This window comes from Myxine glutinosa, chromosome 5, assembly GCF_964187855.1.
Source record: "Myxine glutinosa chromosome 5, kmMyxGlut1.1, whole genome shotgun sequence".
NCBI classification, from domain to species: Eukaryota; Metazoa; Chordata; class Myxini; order Myxiniformes; family Myxinidae; genus Myxine; species Myxine glutinosa.
Window position 1 is genome coordinate 197,373,633 of NC_136265.1, and position 19,795 is coordinate 197,393,427.

The 19,795-nt window shown below is 47.6% G+C and overlaps 1 protein-coding gene across 1 annotated transcript in view; it reads right to left on the minus strand.

Annotated features, from left to right (window-relative positions):
- The window catches only part of ZFAND3 (zinc finger AN1-type containing 3), a 183,763-nt gene that overhangs the window by 156,959 nt on the left and 7,009 nt on the right, over positions 1–19,795 (minus strand). The window lies entirely within an intron of this gene.

The window sequence follows — 19,795 nt, forward strand, 5'->3', positions numbered from 1 at the left end:
GCACACCCCTGGGTTGGTGTGCGCTGAGTGGGTGTATGCGGGAGTACACACCCGTGAGTGGTACTGAGTACGTACAGGGGGAGTGGGCGCAAGAGCGTGCACGGGGAGAGAGTGCGGTGACGGAATGTCTCTCGATGCTCCGTATCAGGTTACGGAGTGTGTGATAACAGAGTGCGCGAGGAGAATGGATGCGCGAGAGGAATGCCTGGAATGCATGAAGTGTATGGAAGGCGAGAGGACGACGGTGTGCGAACGTGAGTGTAAAAGGGGTCGCGTATGTGTGTGAGCATGCGAGGGGAGCATCGACGTTAACCGGGACAGCGTTCTGACCGACGTTTAGCCGACGCGAGCTACCGGTCCGTGCCGGGCGGTGTGTGCTGCGGGAGCCGGCGGGGATCGGTGTCGCGTCGCTCCTCTTCGGAGCGCCGGGCACGATTCGGGCCGGGCCCCGCCCTGCACGGTCGAGTCCGTGCTTTGCCAGGCAAAGCGATCAGCCCAGTTCGAGAGGTAGGAGGGGTCGGAGCGGCGCCCCCCTGTGGTGGCGGTGCTCCACCCGGGCAAAGCTGGGCCATCGCACTTGGCAGCGCAAGGCCTTGCGCCGGGATGGTGCCTTGAGCCTTGGCCCGACAAAACCTCCTCCCCTAAATCCAGTGCCGGACAGACCCAACCGCAGGAGACCAAACCACCCGGATTCATTGCTCGGCTTTTCGAAGTCGAGCTGTGATGAAAATGTAACGACGCACCGAGGCTCGTAGTTTAATGGACTGATGGTAGTAGTGATAGTGATGGCGAATGGTAGTTTACAATTCACCTCACATCTCGCCGGGGCAAAGGAGCTATAGATTTATGGGGTATGGTGGTGAAAACCAAGCCAGGAAGGGTTTGGATAATGTATAGGGATTTAGAAAGATGACCAGAGGTGACAAGATTTAAGTAGTAACATGGTACAGGTAGGAGGGGACGTAGAGTAGGGTACTTGGATTATAACGACGTGGGAGCGCTTAGTATAAGGGAAGACGGGGAGCGCGAGTTTCAGAAGGGAGTAGTTAGATCAGATGATGCTGCGTGTGTGTGTAGAAAGCGTATTGAGCAGAGTATTGTGAGTGTGGGTGAATGGCATCGTAGTGAATGAAGAAGCCTGTGAGGAAAGGAGGGTGCAAGTGCCACCAGGTGTGTGTGAGCACCAGGTGAGTGTGCAGGTGCAGGTGAAGCACAGGTGTATGGAGAATGGATGGATGAAATGTATGGTCTGGAGTGAATGGAGCATGGAATGGATGGTGTGGAGTGAGTAGTGTGGAATATGTGGAGTGGAGTGGTTGGTGCGAAAGGAGTGGATGGGGAAGGATGAACCCCTTCACGAGTACCCGGGTCGGGTAGTTTAAAAGTAGGTAGAGGGAGTAGGTAAATTGTAGTTGGATATTGGCATCTGTGGTGCGAGAGTAGCAGAGTACTGCTTGTTGGGTGCATTAGTGGAGTAAATTGGCTGGGCGTGTGGCTTGTTAGAGGTATGGTTAGATGAGCACTCCGCCACTGTTAGTCTGCCGGCCAGGTGAGGCCGCAGGTAGGCGCTGGGAGCCAGGTAGAGTTCAATGGGGCCCGAGGATCCAGGGAAGGACCCGGGTAGCCCAGTGCCAGAGAGGGCACCGAGGGGGTAAGTGCCAGGGAGGCCTTCCCCAGGAAGGTAGGTTAGGGTGAGGAGCAGGTAAGCTCGGGTGGCAACGTGCAGTGGCGGAGGTGCACAGGAAGGTAGACCTGTTAGGAGCGCCACACGACCCAGCCTTGAAATTGTGTGAAGGCACAGGGTGAAGAATCGGGGGAGTGACACCCCAAATTGGAGAGCACCACAGTATGTTCAATGGGAGTTCGGTTCTTAGAACCACATAGTGTAAAATGGCCAATGGTTTTGCAGGGAAAGTACCCGGGTAGTGTAAAGTGTATTAGTCATTTAGAAAGTTGTTAGAATTAAAAATCCCTTCGCACCATATGCATCCACTCACTGAGGTGATAAGACTCCACCCCATGTGATTTTTGCAATGTTTGGATGTAAGACGCATCCTGACGTGGGGGTGACATTGTGCTCGTTTTTATTCCATCTCTTCCTCCTTAGGAGGGATTGATGATGAATTGATTGGTGGCAAATTTTGTTTAGAGGGATTGGTAACCAATTTTGATTAGGGGAGACATGGGGAAGACGAGACAGTAGCGACGGATTTGTAAATGTGTAGATTTTGTAAATACGGGGTAAGGGCAAGGGTAGGATAGGCGACAGGGGGGGAACGTACGCTAGGGACGAGCTTTCTCCGCTCGCTCTCCAGTGCCCTTCCTGCCTGCATTACATTGTACTAGGGCATGCCCGTACTATATATATATATCTAAAATTATATCCCCCCCCTCTATTTACATGAAATGGTTTGGTCCATTCGCAAAGCCAAAGCGAACGGCTTGCGAGTACGGTGACAATCCCCCCCCTCTATTTACATGAAATGGTTTGGTCCAAAGCGAACGGCTTGCGAGTACGGTGACAATCCCCCCCCTCTATTTACATGAAATGGTTTGGTCCAAAGCGAACGGCTCGCGAGTACGGTGACAATCCCCCCCCTCTATTTACATGAAATGGTTTGGTCCAAAGCGAACGGCTTGCGGAGTTTGGTAAAGAAATCGCCATAGCTCGGTAACTACTTCTCCGATTAATATGAAACCTTGAAAAGGCACATCCTCGGGTCCCCAGCAATATACCTGGCAAGTTTCAAGTATATCGGACCCGTGGTTGTCGAGAAACAGCGGTCACAGACAAACAAACAAACACACAGACACACAGACACACAGAGATTACTGGAATTATAGATAGATGATGTGTACCCTTGCGACCTTGCCCCGATGCTTGCTTTGCCTTTCCTTCTCCACTCACGGCTTGTTTCTGTTGGGCCCGGGGGGAGTGCGCAGGTAGCCGCAGTTGTGTGCCCGAACCGCCGCTGCCTGCCTGCCTGGACCGGTACACCACATATGGACCGCACGTCTTGCGGCCTAGCACCGCCATATGGACCACGGTTCTGTGGCCAAGCACCACACACATGGACCCCACGGGTTGGGGCCTGACCCCTCTGCTGGAACCGGCCATTGTGGCCAGAGAAAATCTTTGCTTGCGGACCACGGTGAGGTGGCACTTAAGCCATGCAGCCGGACCACCTTTACTTAGACCCTGCTGGCCATAATTAAGAACAACGGATGCGCTTTGTGCTTGTGTTTATTACCATCAAATAGGCCGCAAGCACAGAACATCAAGAGCAAGACATCAAGAAACATCGGCCCAGCAGAGCAGGAGCAGAGCGGAAAAGAGTCATCAGTTTGTTATTATTGCAATGTATGACTGAGCACTTTATGGTGCTTTTGGTGCTGATTGGTGCTTTCGTGCTCAGGGGTGCACTGCAATTTCAATTGTGCATCCCCGGGCATGTGGGTATGGTGTATCGGTGCAGTGCAGTGCATGCTCTTCCTCTTCTCAAAAGTTCTGCTTTTGTCTCCCAAAATGACAGGTCCTGGGTTCGCATTGTATTAGCTCTCACATGAGCCTCGATCTTGTATGCAAAAAAAAAAAAAAAAAAAAAAAATACCAAATAGTCTTTGTGAATAACATGCTCCCCACCGTATATGTTTAGTTTGAAAATTAATTCCGCAATTCGGTTAGTCTGTGGGTGTGAATCTGTTAGGTAGGATGCAACGTAGCAGGCGGGACATACTTAACTGTTTTAAAAATGTCGCACTCAGGGTGAAGTTAATAGTAGAGGGTTACCACAACTGAGTGTCACACTAAAGTAAAGTTTTCGGGCCGGGCCGTCCCGTGAGGAAATGAGGGTGCAGTGTTGCGGTTTTTAGAAACCTCCACTTGGTAAATTTTTGTAAATGTTCCCTTATAAATAATCCCCTGTAAATACCCCCATTTGTCCAACGTTAAAGATCGCACCCATAGCTAGTCCACGAGCAACACCTTAGGATCTCTATAGATATCTCATTAGTATGTGTGTAATTAAGGCTGTGTTCCCAATAGTTTGAATCTACGTTGCATCAATCAAATAAGAATAGGCCCCAATCTCTTCAATGGCAGTAAGAGTGCTTTTCTACGACCCGTGCAAACGCCATCACGCGCTCGGTCATCTGGAGGAAAAAGGGGGAGTAAGTTGGGCGCCAAAAACAAGGCGTGGCCCTGTCAACGTCTCGTCAAGGGGCGGACCGGTGAGCTCTGAAAGCCAACCAGGGCCGAGGCAAGCTCACCACTGGGCGTGTCCTGGGAGCCGGCGGATTGATCTGAAAACGCCCCATAAAAGCGGCCGCGAGGGACTGCTTCCTCAGATGAGAAGAGTAGATGAGCACTTGAGAGAGGAGCACGACGGCGACACCAGAGGTTCGAGCAAGAAGAGAGAAGCGCGGTGTCGACCTATTACATACGCAGGAGGCCAGTTTCCCCGAGAAATATATTGGCATTGTCCGACCGCGTGCAAACGATACGCGGTTGCCGCCGGGTTTTTGCTCAAGCCCTGAGCGTGGACCGGAGCGTGACCTGGAGCGGACCTCGATGCCGGTCCATCCCTTTGCATGCAAGTGTGTTCGTTCTGTCTGGGCATTTGCTCAGTAAGACTGCATAAGGCTGCCCTGTGTCCTGCTTCTTCTTCTTCTGTATATTCTTTGCCTTGCGTTTCCTCTTCATTTAGTGTACATAATTAATAAACCTGTGTTCTTCATTTACTCTTTTTGATTCATTCTCACCCGACCACTTTTGTCCCGTCTCCAATTGAGTACCTGTGGCACGATTTAGCCAACCGCTTTTAATCGGGTTCAGTCCTTTTGTTAACGGCTCGGATCGCGGAATGCTAAACCCGCTCGGCAATTACCATCACATCCGCGGTTCGAGCAGGGACTCATCTCCCTGCTTTGCGGAGAGATTGGTGAAGGTATTTGGGAAACCGTTGACCAATGACCCTGGCCAATCTCACCCCACAAAGGAGCGGGATAGATCCAGGACCGGAGACGGCCAGCTTAACAAGAAAAGGGGATTAAACCCCCCCTGCTAACGGGAGTGCCGTACTCCGAGATCCGTAACAATATATATATATATATATATGCTGCTTATATGCATATATGCTGCTTGCACCCCTGTTTCGTCACGTCTGCTCGCCTGGTCCTTCTCCTGCCTCCATGGTTCGCTGGGGGATTTTTGTGGAAGAACCGAGTGGTTTTGGTGGGACAACTGAGTGATAACTGAGAACTGAGAGAACTGATTTTTATGAAAAGCGCTTGATTTTTGATTTTGTGAATTTGGTTTGAACTGCATTCATTTGTTGTAAGCTGAATAAGCTATGGGGAACGTCCCTTCCCATGTAGCCCCATGTTAAATCTTCGTTGCCGAAGGACTTTATTTTTTGCGAAATTCATCCTGACTTCGCCTCTAGGAGGATACAGGGGTATCTGTGGATAACGGGAACCTTTATTTGGCGAAATTCGGACTGATATTGACCGAGTTATTCAAAATATTAACTTATATCAAATAAATCTTTTGTGATTTTGTATTTTGCGCACCTGTATCGTTGGAGGTATTGACTTATATAGGGTTGGTTTTCTAAAGCTTATATCAGAATATTAACTTATATCAAATGGGTCTTTTGAGGGGAAAGTGTGATGACGTCACCACGTCACGCGGCACGAATGCGCGCCTGTGTCGGAGATACTGACTTCTATAGGGAGGCCCCATCACCCTGCCATCACCCTCCCATCACCCTGCCATCACCCTCCCATCACCCTGCCATCACCCTGCCATCACCCTCCCATCACCCTGCCATCACCCTGCCATCACCCTGCCATCACCCTCCCATCACCCTTTATTGGACCATTTGACTTCTGTAGGGTTGGTTTTCTAAGGTTTATATCAAAATATCAAATAAATCTTTTAAGGTGAAAGCGCGATGACGTCACCACGTCACACGGCACGAATGCGCGCCTGTGTCGTTGGAGGTATTGACTTATTTAGGGTTGGTTTTCTAAGGCTGTAGGCCGCACCTCATTTTGTCAAATAAAGTGGTATTCGGGTGGTTCCGGTATTTGGGACCGCAGGGACGGAAAGTGCAGGTACGGATGACAAAGGGAAGGGGAGAGGAGGCGAGAAGCAGAGAGGAGGGACGGAGGTAGTGAGTGAGGTGTGGGGAGGGGAAGAGGAGAAGGAGAAGGGAGTGAGGGGGTGGGGAGGAGAAAAGTAAAGAGGGAGTGAGTGGGGTGGAGGTGGGGATGAGTTTCTTGAGGGTGGGGAGGAGGGGAGCAAGTGGAGAAAGAGCTGTGCGTGTGTGTGTGCATGCGCACACAAGATTATGATAACAGCCTAGGATAGGTGGTCCAGCAGGTCAGCCAGAGCGACGCTGCTGATTGATGACCTGCACGTCTTAAATTAATCAACATGGTACTAGCTCTACTCAGCGGGCAGCGGTTCAAAGGCAAAGTTTGACAAGGTAGTTTGAATGCGAGATCGATGGGGGTAGAGGGGTTGAGGTGGTGGAGGTGATGTGGAGAAGGAGGTTGGAAGGGTTGTGTGTGTGGGAGACCAGATGGAAAGGAGACAAAGCGAGGATGTTGGTAGGAGGATACAAGCTATTGTCCACGGGTGGGGATGGAAGGAGTAATGGCGTATGAATAATAGCATCGGAAGAGATCAGCTGGCAGGTGGTCAGAGTGGAAAGATGGGAGGGCCAGGTAGTTATGGGATGGGTGATACAACAACAACAACATGCATTTTAAGGCCATGTTCCCTGCTAGAGCGGGGGTTAGCCTTGCGGTCCCCATGACAATCTTCTCCATTTTGCCCTATTTTCTGCATCTCTCCTTGTTAACCCCCTTGCCCGCATTTCTTCTTCCACCATCTTTAGCCAAGTCTTTCTCGGTCTTCCCTGTCCTCTACTTCCTTCTACATTAACTTCCATCACTCTTCTCAACCAGTCACTTTCATCCTTCCTCAATACATGACCAAACCATCTCAACCTGTTCCTCTTCACAGCATCAATCACAGGCAATATTCCCATCATCTTTCGCAATTCATGATGATGTGAGGATGGGTGATCACCATCACCCATTCATGAGGATGGGTGATGATAGAGGCAAATGATGTGGGTTATGTTGGTATATTGGCCACAAACAGGAAGGGCTGCGGTGGAGAAGCAGGAATTCAGGGATGCACTCGAGAGGATGATGGGAATGGTTGAGCTGGAGGTGATGCTGTGCAGTGAATGAATGAATATGAATGAATGATCGTTTTAAGGCCATTTTCCCCGCTAGAGCGGGGGTTAGCCTTGCGGGCCCCATGACAATCATGGTTCCCTGTTTGAGGCAATGTTTTTATGGCCGGATGCCCTTCCTGACGCCAACCCTTAGTCGCCTCTTACGATGCGCAGGGATACGGTGTACCTATTCTAAACCGGGGTACACACCGGGATATGGCGATATCGGGGATATGGCGATGAGCAGTGAATATGGCGATAAATTTTGTCGGGGAACAAGGAATCAAGAATCAAGAACTGGTGGCAAAGAATTGGATGGCCATAACTGGTTCATCTATCTATAATTCCACTAATCTCTGTTTGTACGTTTGTCTGTGACCGCTGTTTCTCGACAACCACGGGTCCGATATACTTTTAACTTGCCAGGTATATTGCTGGGGACCCGAGGATGTGCCTTTTCAAGGTTTCATATTAATCGGACAATTACTTACCGAGCTATGTCCAAAAAACGATTCAACCAATCAGAGAGCAGCGAACTATCGCGTGTGCCGAACGTGGCGGACACACTCTGCCTCGGATGGCACATTTGAGAGCGTATTCATTTATTTCACGTTTGCAAACTATGTTGGCGTTAAACTATGTTTTAAAACTAATAAAAACGAATTTGAGATTCATTCGCTTTCCTGCGCGTTTGTGCACGCGATGGCGATTTCTTTACCAAACTCCGGAAGCCGTTCGCTTTGGACCAAACCATTTCATGTAAATAGAGGGGGGGGGGATTGTCACTGTACTCGCAAGCCGTTCGCTTTGGACCAAACCATTTCATGTAAATAGAGGGGGGGGATATAATTTTAGATATAGATATAGTACGGGCAATGCCCTAGTTCTTTCAAAAGCAGGAAAGCCCCAAGATTATCTATAAGAGTGGACAGCACAGAACAGAACTGGATTTGGTGGTGGTAAGGAAGTGACAGTTGTGGAGGGTTAATGATTGCAAAACAGTGGTGGGAGAGCATGTTACCACCCAGCCCAAACCTGTGGTGTTTTTGGTTAGAAGATGAAGTGAGGGAGGTTAAGAGGTTATTAGGATTCCATTAGTCGAAAGGTTATTAGGTGGGGTTAGTGCAGCGGAAACGTCGCCATAGAGTACAAGGAGAGGGTGAGGGCCAAGTATGAGAAACTTAGCGAAGAAACAGAAAGCTTGGAGAAAGAGTGGAAGAAGTTCAGAGGCATTTAGGGGAATTGCAGAGTTTTGTGTGGAAGGACGTCAGCAAAGGGTGCATCGCCGAGGGATAGAAACCAGGCATGGTGGACGGAGGAAGTTGCGAAGTCAGTTGGTGAAAAGAAGGAGGTTTGGAAGAGGATAGAGAAGATCAAGGATAGAGGGAGGCAGTCAGATGTGGAGTTGCTGCACCTGTATAGGCAGAAGAAGAAAGCAACAAGAAGAGCTGTGGATAAGCCAAGAAAAATGATTTGGAAGAGGAGGTGTACAACAAGTTGGAAGAGAATGGTGGGAGGAAGATGATCTATAAATTGGCTCCTGACAGGGATGAGGATAGCAAGGACATGAAGCAGGGGGAGGATGGGGTTGGTGATTAAGGATGGAGGCTAGTGACAAAGAGGGGTGCAGTGGTGAAGGTGTGAGAAGGATATTTCAAACAGTTGTTGAACCAGGAAGGAAGCAACAGCAAGCTGAAGATACCGAGTTATGTGGAGGGGAAGTGGAGTTGGTGGAGATCATGGAAGAGGAAGCGCAGATGGCATTGAAGAGGATGAAGAAAGATAGAGCACCAGGCATTGATGAGGTGTGTACAGAGATGACACAATTGCAGCGGGAGAAGCTGTTGAAGATATGTATGAGAGATGGTTGAATTCCAGAGGAGAGGAGGACAGGGTTAATTGTGCCCATATGGAAGGTGAAGGGGATGTTCAATTTCCGGGGAAGTACAGGGGCATTCCACTCCTTAGTCACATCATGAAGGTGCTGGATAGGGTTCTAGGTGAGAGAAAAATGAAGAGTGTGGAGAAGTAGATTGGAGAAGAGCAGCAGGGGTTTAGAAAGAGTAGTGGAATGACAAATGGGATGTTCGCGCTGAGAAAGCTGGTGGAGAAGAGCTTGGAGGTGCAAGGTGAAATGGCATTGGGATTTGTGGATCTTGAGAAGGCCTACGACACTGTCACAAGAAAGATGGCGATGGCGATGGCAACACCGAGATGGATGGAAGTTCCAAAGGCAGAAGTGAGGTTGGTGGAAGGGATGTACAAGGGAACGAAGTGAAGAGTTTTGGTTGGTCCTGGGTTGTCGGAGGAGTTCAATGTGAACATCGGTTTGAGGCAGGGAAGCACTCTCGGCCCACTCCTGTTTTTCATGGCGATGGAGCTTGTAAACAGAAAGGTAAATATGAGGGATAGTATACGGAGGGTATTGTATGTGGACAATCTGGCTGTTGTGGTGGAGAGTGGGAGATGCAGGAAGTACTGGGGAGAGTGGAAGGAGGCATTTGAGAAACATGGGCTGAAATGAGAATGGAGAAGATGGAGATGATGTGGGTCAGGGAGCAGAGAAAATAAATGAATATCAGGTTAAAAGGGAAGGAGACCAGACAAGGAAATAGGTTTGAGTATCCGGGGGGGAACAGTGACCGGGGAAGGTAAGTCAGAGGCAGGGGTGTGGAGGAGGATTCAGGTGGGTTTATATATGGAAATCACCCCCAAACAAGGCATAAAGCCACTCTAGGTAGGGGGCAAAGGTAAGGTTAGAAAAAGATAAGGATAAAGCAAAACAAAATAAAAATAAAATAAATGAAGAAAAAATAACAAGAAAACATCCAAGACACAGGAAGTACCGGAAGTCAGGTAAAATGTGATTACACCTCAAAGGTGTAGGAAGTATGAATTTACATTCCTCTTGAAGCTGAGTATATCATAGGATAATGGGAAGCACGTTACAGGTGGTGATTTGTGAGATTTCCTGGAAGAAGGTGGAGGTAAGGGTGTAATGGAAGACAAAGATTTCAAGGAGATTGAAAGGGAAGGTTCTGATGTCTTCTGCAACGCCGGCCTACCTTTACAGTCTGGAGATGGTGGCACATTCAGGGAGAGAAGAATAGAGGCTGCAGGTTTACGAGAACTGTGTCAGGAGGATTGGGGGAATGAAGAGGGTGAATAAAAGGCGAATGAATGAACTGAGAGAGGAGACTGGTGTGCAGATGAGCTTGGCGGGAAGATTGGTGAAATGCCGGCTGAGATGGACTGAACATTTGGTGCGGATGGGGGAAGAGAGAATGGCAGAGAGAGCGAATAGGTTGACAGAACAAGGTAGGAGGAAAAGAGGTAGACCATGGTTGAGATGGGAGGATTGTGTGAAGAGGGATTTCAGTAAGGTGAGGGTGGTTGGAAGGCGGAGAGAGGTGGCTGAGGACAGAGGGGAGTGGAGGAGTATCATGGTCAAGGCAGTGCAGGAGCTTGGTACCATTAGACTGCACCAATTCTAAAGGGAAGAGGAGGAGAACAACAAGTACTTGATTCAGGAACCAGATTGAGAACAACTGTAGATCATTCTGTAAGGCTCACAAAAAGTGTGTTTCCATCCTTCGGCAAACTAGAAAACATTATTTAGTTTATCTCAAGTCTGGACTCTCCAAACCAGTCTCTTTCCACATGGACTTGGTGGCTCCTTGTCCATTCCACTTCTGGTGAATATTCCACTTCTGGTGAATACTCCACCTCCATCCTAATCTCCAACTACCTCACCACAGGCTTCAGACAAGGCAGAATATCTCAACTCAGTGATTGCATCCAAATACTATACACCCAACCCATGGAAGAGGTTCAGTTTCTTGACCTTGAAGGCCTCACCATCAGCCACAACTGCTTCTCGGCTAATCTCGTATCAAAGCTGATCTGCAGAGGCAATGGCAGACTGCGCATCCTCCGGCATTGGAAGTCATTCCTCAATTTAAAATTAAAATAAAAAACTCACAGCCTACAAGACCTTTGTCGACAATTCGATAGAATACTGTTCTTCCTCAAGGGCCAAAACCCCAGCATCTCTTTCTGATCCTGTGGAATTTAAACCCCTCAACAACAGTGGCATCTCCTGTGATTGGGCAACAGCACAGACCCTTTTGCTTTCACTGGAAACTGGTTGGTGTCATGTTTATTTATTTATCTATTAAACCACCTCTTCTCCTTTCTTACTCCCTCAGCTCTTTAAACCACCCAACCCTCTCAAACCTACTCCAGGACACACAATCTTCCAGAAAACACCACCCGGTTAAATTCCCAAAATTCAGGTCCACTGTTCATCTCTAATCATTGGTTCACCAACCTCCCCCCGTTTCCACCCCCCACCCCCACCCCTGAACCCTGCTTGTGGAACCTTCCTTCCAAAGGTTGTTCAATCCCAGCTTTCTGTTTGTGGCTTCAAGTTGGTGGTACACCACTATTTCATGTCACTCTCCATACATACCCAGGATCCTTTCTAACTCCGTTAACCCCCTCTCTCCAAAATCAAGCGCTCTTGTTGAAGGTTACCGTTTCCACCCAGCCTCCCTAGGTCTCTCTTTTTACATCCACCATCAAAGGTGGATGGAGGTTATGTTTTCACCCATGTCAAAAGGACAAATCTCACACTCTTACTATGTCTCTCCGAAAAGATCGACTGGACAACCCTCCCATCTACTTTCTCAACAATCCTCTCCAAGAAGTTCTGTCGCTCAAGATTTTGGGTCTCACTATCTGCCATGATCTTTCTTGGGAAAACCACATTTCCAAGCTGGCCTCCAAAGCCAGTCGCCGACTGGGCATCCTCCGTCGTGCGAAGTCCTTCCTCGGCACACCTGAGCTCCTCACCACATACAAGGCTTTCATCCGCAGCTCAATGGAATACTGTTCTCCCCTATGGGCCGGTGCTCCTGCCTCACACCTAGCTCGGCTTCACGCTGTTGAAACCAAAGCTTTCAGAATTATTGGAATCTCCCGCGATGAAGCTATCTCTGAGGGCCTTTCACTCACTCACCGCAGGCAGGTAGGTGGTCTTTCTGTCTTCTACCGACTCCTCTCCGGCCTTGCACCCCCAGCTCTCTCTGTGCTCTGTCCCCCAAATATTCCTACAGGTCGCACAAGATCTGCCAGCAACCCTCTGATGGTTAAACTGCCGAAATCTCGGCTCTCTGCTCACCTTCACTCTTTCATTCCTCTTTTCTCCCGCCTCTGGAACAAACTCCCTCACTCCCTTCAATCCCACTCCTCCCTCCAGGTCTTTAAAACAGCTGTTCACCACCATCTCTTATCTTCCCCCATCCAAAACCTTGATCTTTTCTACCCCCGCTAATTCACCCCAGATCCACCTTGTTTGAAATTCCAACTTCTTTCCTGGAAGTCCTGGCAGTGTCCATATGTTTTATACCTCTCCCACCGCCCCATTCCCACGCCCCCCCCCCCCCCCAAGCCCTCGCCCTCTCTCAGATCTCTCGATGTCTCCATGTCTCTCGGTCCCTGCTCTCAAATGTTGTGTTTGTGTCCTTCCCCCTCTCTCCCCATCTTGTCTACCGCTCCCTATGTTATATGTTTTATGTGTCGGTTTGTCTTTCTGTGTGATTAATGTTCGCTCTTTCACGAGCCTCGACCTTGTATACAAAAAAAAAAAAAAAAAAAAAAAAAAAAAATGTCTGTCTGTCTGTCTGTCTGTCTGTCCATTTGTGAACAAGATATCTCAAAAAGTCGACGGATTCGGAGGAAATTTGGCAGTGAGGTAGCGTATGTGACTAGGACGAAATGATTAGATTTTGGTGAAGATCTGGATTCGGATCCAGCTGGTATAATTTTTAAAGTGATTCTTCACCATTGGGAGATCGGGCCAAAAACGATAAATAGCAGGATATCTCAAAAAGTTGTGGACGGATTTTGATGAAACTTGGTGGAGAGGTTTGGAGTGTGACAAGGAAGAATCGATTCAATTTTGGTGAAGATCGGAATATGGTTTCGCATATGAGAATTATTTCATTTTTTTAGCGATTCTTCACCATTGAGTGACAGGGCTAAAACCAACATATGGCAGGATATCTCAAAATGTTGTGGACGGATTTGGACGAAACCTGGTGGACCGGTTGTGTGTGTGAAAAGGACGAATTGTTTCCATTTTGGTGAAGATCTGAATATGGATTCGGATACAATAATTATTTAATTTTTAAGTGATTCTTCACCATTACTATTTATTAAGAGATCGGTTGAAAAGCGATATGAAAAAAATGAATGAATGATCGTTTTAACGCCATTTCCCCCGCAAGAGCAGGGGTTAGCCTTGCGGGCCCCATGACAATCATGGTTCCCTGTTTGAGGCAATGTTTTTATGGTCGGATGCCCTTCCTGACGCCAACCCTTGGTTGCCTCTTACGATGCGCAGGGATACGGTGTACCTATTCTAAACCGGGGTACACACCGTGATCATTCATCCCAGTAAGCTCGTACTCAATTTGCCGACCTCGGAAGGATGACAGGCTGAGTCAACCCCTGTGGTGTTAATTTAGCGATCGACCGGGATTCGAACCCAGGATCCTATGATCCCAAGCCGGCACCCTAACCGCTAAGCCAACACCAGGCTACACCGGGCTACAGCCAACACCGGGTGAAAAGCGATATATAACATGCTATTTAAAAAAGTTATGGACGAGTTATGAATAAATTTGGTGGACGAGTTGGTTAGGTGACAAGAACAGATTAGATTTTGGTTCACATCCGAATCCAGATCCAGCCCATCAGTGGGATACAAAACGTAAACTGTTCACCAGGCGGAGGTATGCTCTCTACTGAGTGCCATTCTAGTTCTTTGTTTCCCCTCCCACCTGCTTGTGGCCACCTGTTTACCCACTGTCAACACATTGCCTTTTTGTCCTCTGTCACTTCACTCATCCACAAGTCCAGATTTTACAGAAAACATAACAGGTTTATCAAGCAATAGAAGGTGAAACTACAAGCTTTGTATACCACTTGTAACCTAGAAACAACAAAACATTCACAAAGTACTAACATTTTAATATTTTTGAAAATTAAACTGCTAATGGCAAGTAGACATGTCATCAGGGTATATCGTCTCTACAAATCAGCATCATGATAATGGAAATTTGGTTGAAAGTATTTTAGACAGCAACATCATTGCAAATTAGCTTGCAAAACACAAAGCCCAAGTTGCTCTTCTATTCACTCCCAATAATATTAAAAAACCATGAGGATTTTAAAAATTCAACAAAACAATTTGCAAAACTGTTCACCTTGTCAAATAAGCATAGAGCTAAAAAGGATGTATAAATTCCTCGGCTCTATAAACGGATTCCGTTAGTCGACATCAGTTAATTTCTCCCTCTTCTCTTATCTATGGACCAATCTCAAGTTCTCGTCCAATCCCTAAAGTCCTTACAGTGACCAGCACCTTTTGTTAAACGCCAGGTGTTTTATGATATTTTATTCCTTTAGCTCTTTGTGCATGTCACCCATTATGAGCGACCATATGACTTCACCCCATCAGTTACCCTCAATTCTACAAAGTTAGTCTCTTGCATAAAAGTAGACGAGGTGTTTTTTGAACCTTCATTTCAAGATTGCTAATGCTGCTGCCAGGTAAATGTATTGGAGAAACATCGGAAGAATAGCAAACCAAATTGAGGCGTGAACGGAAATGCTGGCTCGTGATACTGGTAACCTGCATCGGAGAAAGCCGTGGTTTTTCTCTGGGATCAGTGCGAAAGGCCGGTACCAAATGCAAATTTAAATAATTGATTCGCATGATGGAATGAAGACCACGTTTCTTTTATTTATTTATTTATTTTTGCATCTATGGTTTAGAGGCAAGGAAAGTATCAGAGAGGAGATGAAAAACCGGGAAACCGTCGACACTTGAATCGCCGAACAAATGGCAAATGGTTCTTTGTAGGGTCTTGTAGGGCAGGGTACATATAAGGCTCTGACAGATTACCAAATGGGAGAAATATCTAGGGATGGTGATGGATATTAGTCTTGGCCTGGAATTGGCCAACAAATGCCTCAAAGTTGATGCCAGGTGAGCTTTTCAACACAAAAGATAGGTTACTGCCCACTCTCCACAACAAACAAAGGTTCAGCAGCAGGAATCGCCACCACATCCCCAGGACATTTATCACCTTTAGTATAAACAACCATCAAATTATTTTTAAATCAATGATATATTTGAGTTATCATTGTCATTAAAAAATAATACATCGAATTTGATGTATTTGGCATCCTTCACTTAGTCACTTTCTTACCAATGCCACTCAACCATGGTGTAACGGGGAAGCTCATGCAAGGAATGTTGCATCAGCTTTACTGAGCCATTCCGATCATCACACTATATGGGCAAATGCAAGACCTCCCAAAATCCACTACACACCCCTCCCGGGAGTGTCTACAAAACCTGCTATCAATAGATGATTGAACACAAACTTCGAATGGATGAAAAACTAAACATACCTGACATGCATTTATCATGCTAGTGTATTGCCAGCAATGACAGCTGAAAAGACCAGCACTGTCATACAAAAAAACTATTTCATGCATGCTATAAACATGACGTGATCATGGCATCAGGTTGACCGTCCCGATCGCCATGTATACCCAGCTGGAGGAACTTCAGGCAGCAATACAAAAGGCAAATGAGATCTCAGGGCGTATTAACAGGGGACAGGTAATATATATCCATGTAAATGACAGACTGAGGGTATTTAGTCAACCCACCAGACTCAATGGCATTGTGGTTAGAGGATCAACTTGTGATTATAATCTGGCAGATCATCGGTACAATTACGACCCGGGCAGAGTTATATCACACTTAAATGAGGTGCGATATTGTTAACCTGCATCTCACACTCTCACTATGTCTCTCCGAAAAGACCGACTGGACAACCCTCCAATCTACTTTCTCAACAATCCTCTTCAAGAAGTTGTCACTCAAGCTTTTGGGTCTCACCATCTGCCATGATCTTTCTTGAGAAAACCACATTTCCAAGATGGCCTCCAAAGCCAGTCGCCGACTGGGCATCCTCCGTCGTGCGAAGTCCTTCCTTGGCACACCTGAGCTCCTCACCACATACAAGGCTTTCATCCGCAGCTCAATGGAATACTGTTCTCCCCTCTGGGCCGGTGCTCCTGCCTCACACCTAGCTCGGCTTCACACTGTTGAAACCAAAGCTTTCAGAATCATTGGAATCTCCCGCGATGAAGCAAACTCCGAAGGCCTTTCAATCACTCACCGCAGGCAGGTTGGTGGTCTTTCTGTCTTCTACCGACTCCACTCCGGCCTTGCTCCCCCAGCTCTCTCTGGGCTCTGTCCCCCAAATATTCCTGCAGGTCGCACAAGATCTGCCTGCAACCCTCTTATGGTTAAACTGCCAAAATCAAGACTCTCTGCTCACCTTCACTCCTTCATTCCTCTTTTCTCCCACCTCTGGAACAAACTCCCTCACTCTCTTCAATCCCACTCCTCCCTCCAGGTCTTTAAAACGACTGTTCACCACCATCTCTTATCTTCCCCCATCCAAAACCTTGATCTTTTCTACCCCCGTCAATTCACCCCAGATCCCCTTTTTTAAAATACCGACTTCTTTCCTGGAAGTCCTAGCAGAGTCCATGTGTTTTTTTTTTAACTCTCCCACCCACCCTTCCCATGCCTCCTCCCCCCAAGCCCTCTGTCTCCCACAGATCTCCCGATGTCCCTGCTCTCCATCTTGTTCTCCCGCTCCCTTTATCATATGCTTTACGTTTTATGTGTCAGTTTGTCTTTTTTGTGATTAATGTTAGCTCTTACATGAGCCTCGAACTTGTATAAAAAAATATATATAAAAATACATATGTTCTGCTTCCTCGCATGCCGCTCATCATTTAGACTTTAGAGGATGGAGTATGGATAATCCTTAATGGGTTGACAACCCATGCAATGAATGGGAGCAGAGAGAACATGGGAAGGTTCTTCCTAAATATGCCCTGCTGACTGCTGACTGCTGACTGCTGACTGCTGACTGCTGACAGAAAAGTGCTGCCACTGGAACACAGTGAGATCTTAGAAGTTACTTTGCCCCAGGTCAATGGTTATGTTTGTCTGAAGTCAAGTTCTGTGTGTGTGTGTCTTGTGTGCGTGTGTGTCTTGTGTGCGTGTGTGTGTCTTGTGTGCGTGTGTGTCTTGTGTGCGTGTGTGTGTCTTGTGTGCGTGTGTGTGTCTTGTGTGCGTGTGTGTGTCTTGTGTGCGTGTGTGTGTCTTGTGTGCGTGTGTGTGTCTTGTGTGCGTGTGTGTGTCTTGTGTGCGTGTGTGTGTCTTGTGTGCGTGTGTGTGTCTTGTGTGCGTGTGTGTGTCTTGTGTGCGTGTGTGTGTCTTGTGTGCGTGTGTGTGTCTTGTGTGCGTGTGTGTGTCTTGTGTGCGTGTGTGTGTCTTGTGTGCGTGTGTGTGTCTTGTGTGCGTGTGTGTGTCTTGTGTGCGTGTGTGTGTCTTGTGTGCGTGTGTGTGTCTTGTGTGCGTGTGTGTGTCTTGTGTGCGCGTGTGTGTCTTGTGTGCGTGTGTGTCTTGTGTGCGTGTGTCTTGTGTGCGTGTGTGTCTTGTGTGCGTGTGTGTCTTGTGTGGGTGTGTGTCTTGTGTGTCTTGTGTGCGTGTGTGTCTTGTGTGCGTGTGTGTCTTGTGTGCGTGTGTGTCTTGTGTGCGTGTGTGTCTTGTGCGCGCGTGTCTTGTGCGCGCGTGTCTTGTGCGCGCGTGTCTTGTGCGCGCGTGTCTTGTGCGCGCGTGTCTTGTGCGCGCGTGTCTTGTGCGCGCGTGTCTTGTGCGCGCGTGTCTTGTGCGCGCGTGTCTTGTGCGCGCGTGTCTTGTGCGCGCGTGTCTTGTGCGCGCGTGTCTTGTGCGCGCGTGTCTTGTGCGCGCGTGTCTTGTGCGCGCGTGTCTTGTGCGCGCGTGTCTTGTGCGCGCGTGTCTTGTGCGCGCGTGTCTTGTGCGCGCGTGTCTTGTGCGCGCGTGTCTTGTGCGCGCGTGTCTTGTGCGCGCGTGTCTTGTGCGAGCGTGTCTTGTGCGAGCGTGTCTTGTGTGTGTGTGTCTTGTGCGCGTGTGTCTTGTGCGTGTGTGTCTTGTGTGTGTGTCTTGTGTGTGTGTGTCTTGTGTGTGTCTTGTGTGTGTGTGTGTGTGTGTGTGTGGGGGGGGGGGCGGTGGGGTGGGGGGGGGCAGCTCTTCAATGAGCCCGAGAAAATGTAGGGGAGGGGTTGTTGATTATGTAGTTATTTTTTTCTCCATTTCAAGCATTACAATGCATCCCATAATATCTACTCAAGAATGCTTATATTATTATGTGGGCTGACAGGATAGCTTAGAGCTATGCGCACCTATGAACTCCATAGCCTGGGTAGCAATCTCAACACAGCTATAAACCGTCACTCTGGTGTTTTGCCTGCAGGGTGAGGCAGTGCATGTGCCATCCATCAAAATAACTTTGAGCCAGACGACCAGTCTGCCAGCACTCATCCTTGGTGGACACTAAAGTTCCCACAGTGTCTTTTGTGAAGAGCAGGACAGTTATTGCAGGTCTCCTGAACAAATTACCAGTTACTGCTGAAAACTGAGAAAAGCAAGTGGTCTGGATATCTAAGCATTGTAATTTCCTTGTTCCTGTTCCAGCAAAAGGCTCATGGAAGAGCAAAGTTGAACCTGCATTGCAGCATCAGGAGCTTGGGTTCTAAGATAATAACTCTCAAAGTAATGTTACCTGAAAACGCAACTGGCCTTTCTCTTTGTCAAACTTCAAAATAAATTGCACCAAAATGGTTGCCCTCAGCATATTCCATATATTGTCTGTACTGGGCCTGCTTTGAAATGCTTTCTTCCTTGTGATCTCAGATTCAAAGGTTACCCTGCTGGTGATCTGCTGAACCAGAAAACAACCGCAAAATGAGCTCCTACACCATCAACAAATTTGTGTTCACGTGCCAAATGTGAACAGCCATCTTTGGTTACAAAGGGCAACCACAATTTCCATGAACATTGGTTTGGTTCCTCAAACATATTTATTCATACACCTGTAACTGTCAGTGCATTTTCATTCACTTCAAGTTCTAGCGCTAGAACCAACATATAATATAGCAGGATATCTTAAAATGTTATGAATGGATTTGGATGAAACTTGGTGGACAGGTTGTGTGTGTGACAAGGAAGAATCCATTCAATTTTGGTGAAGATCTGGATCCGGATCCGGCTAGCAGGATTTTCAAAGTGATTCTTCACCATTGGGAGATAGGGCCAAAAACGATTCAAAGCAGGATATGTCAAAAAGTTATGGACAGATGATTTTGATTAAATGTGATTCTGTGTTGTGATTTTCTGGTCTACTCTAGGATACAAAACGTAAACTGTTCACCTGGCGGAGGTATGCTCTCTACTGAGTGCCGTTCTAGTTCTTACATCTGTACTGTCGGTACATTTTCGTTCACTTCAAGTTCAAGCTATATTACCTCCACCACTTAACGTGGACGGAGGTTACGTTTTCACCCTAATTTATCTGGTA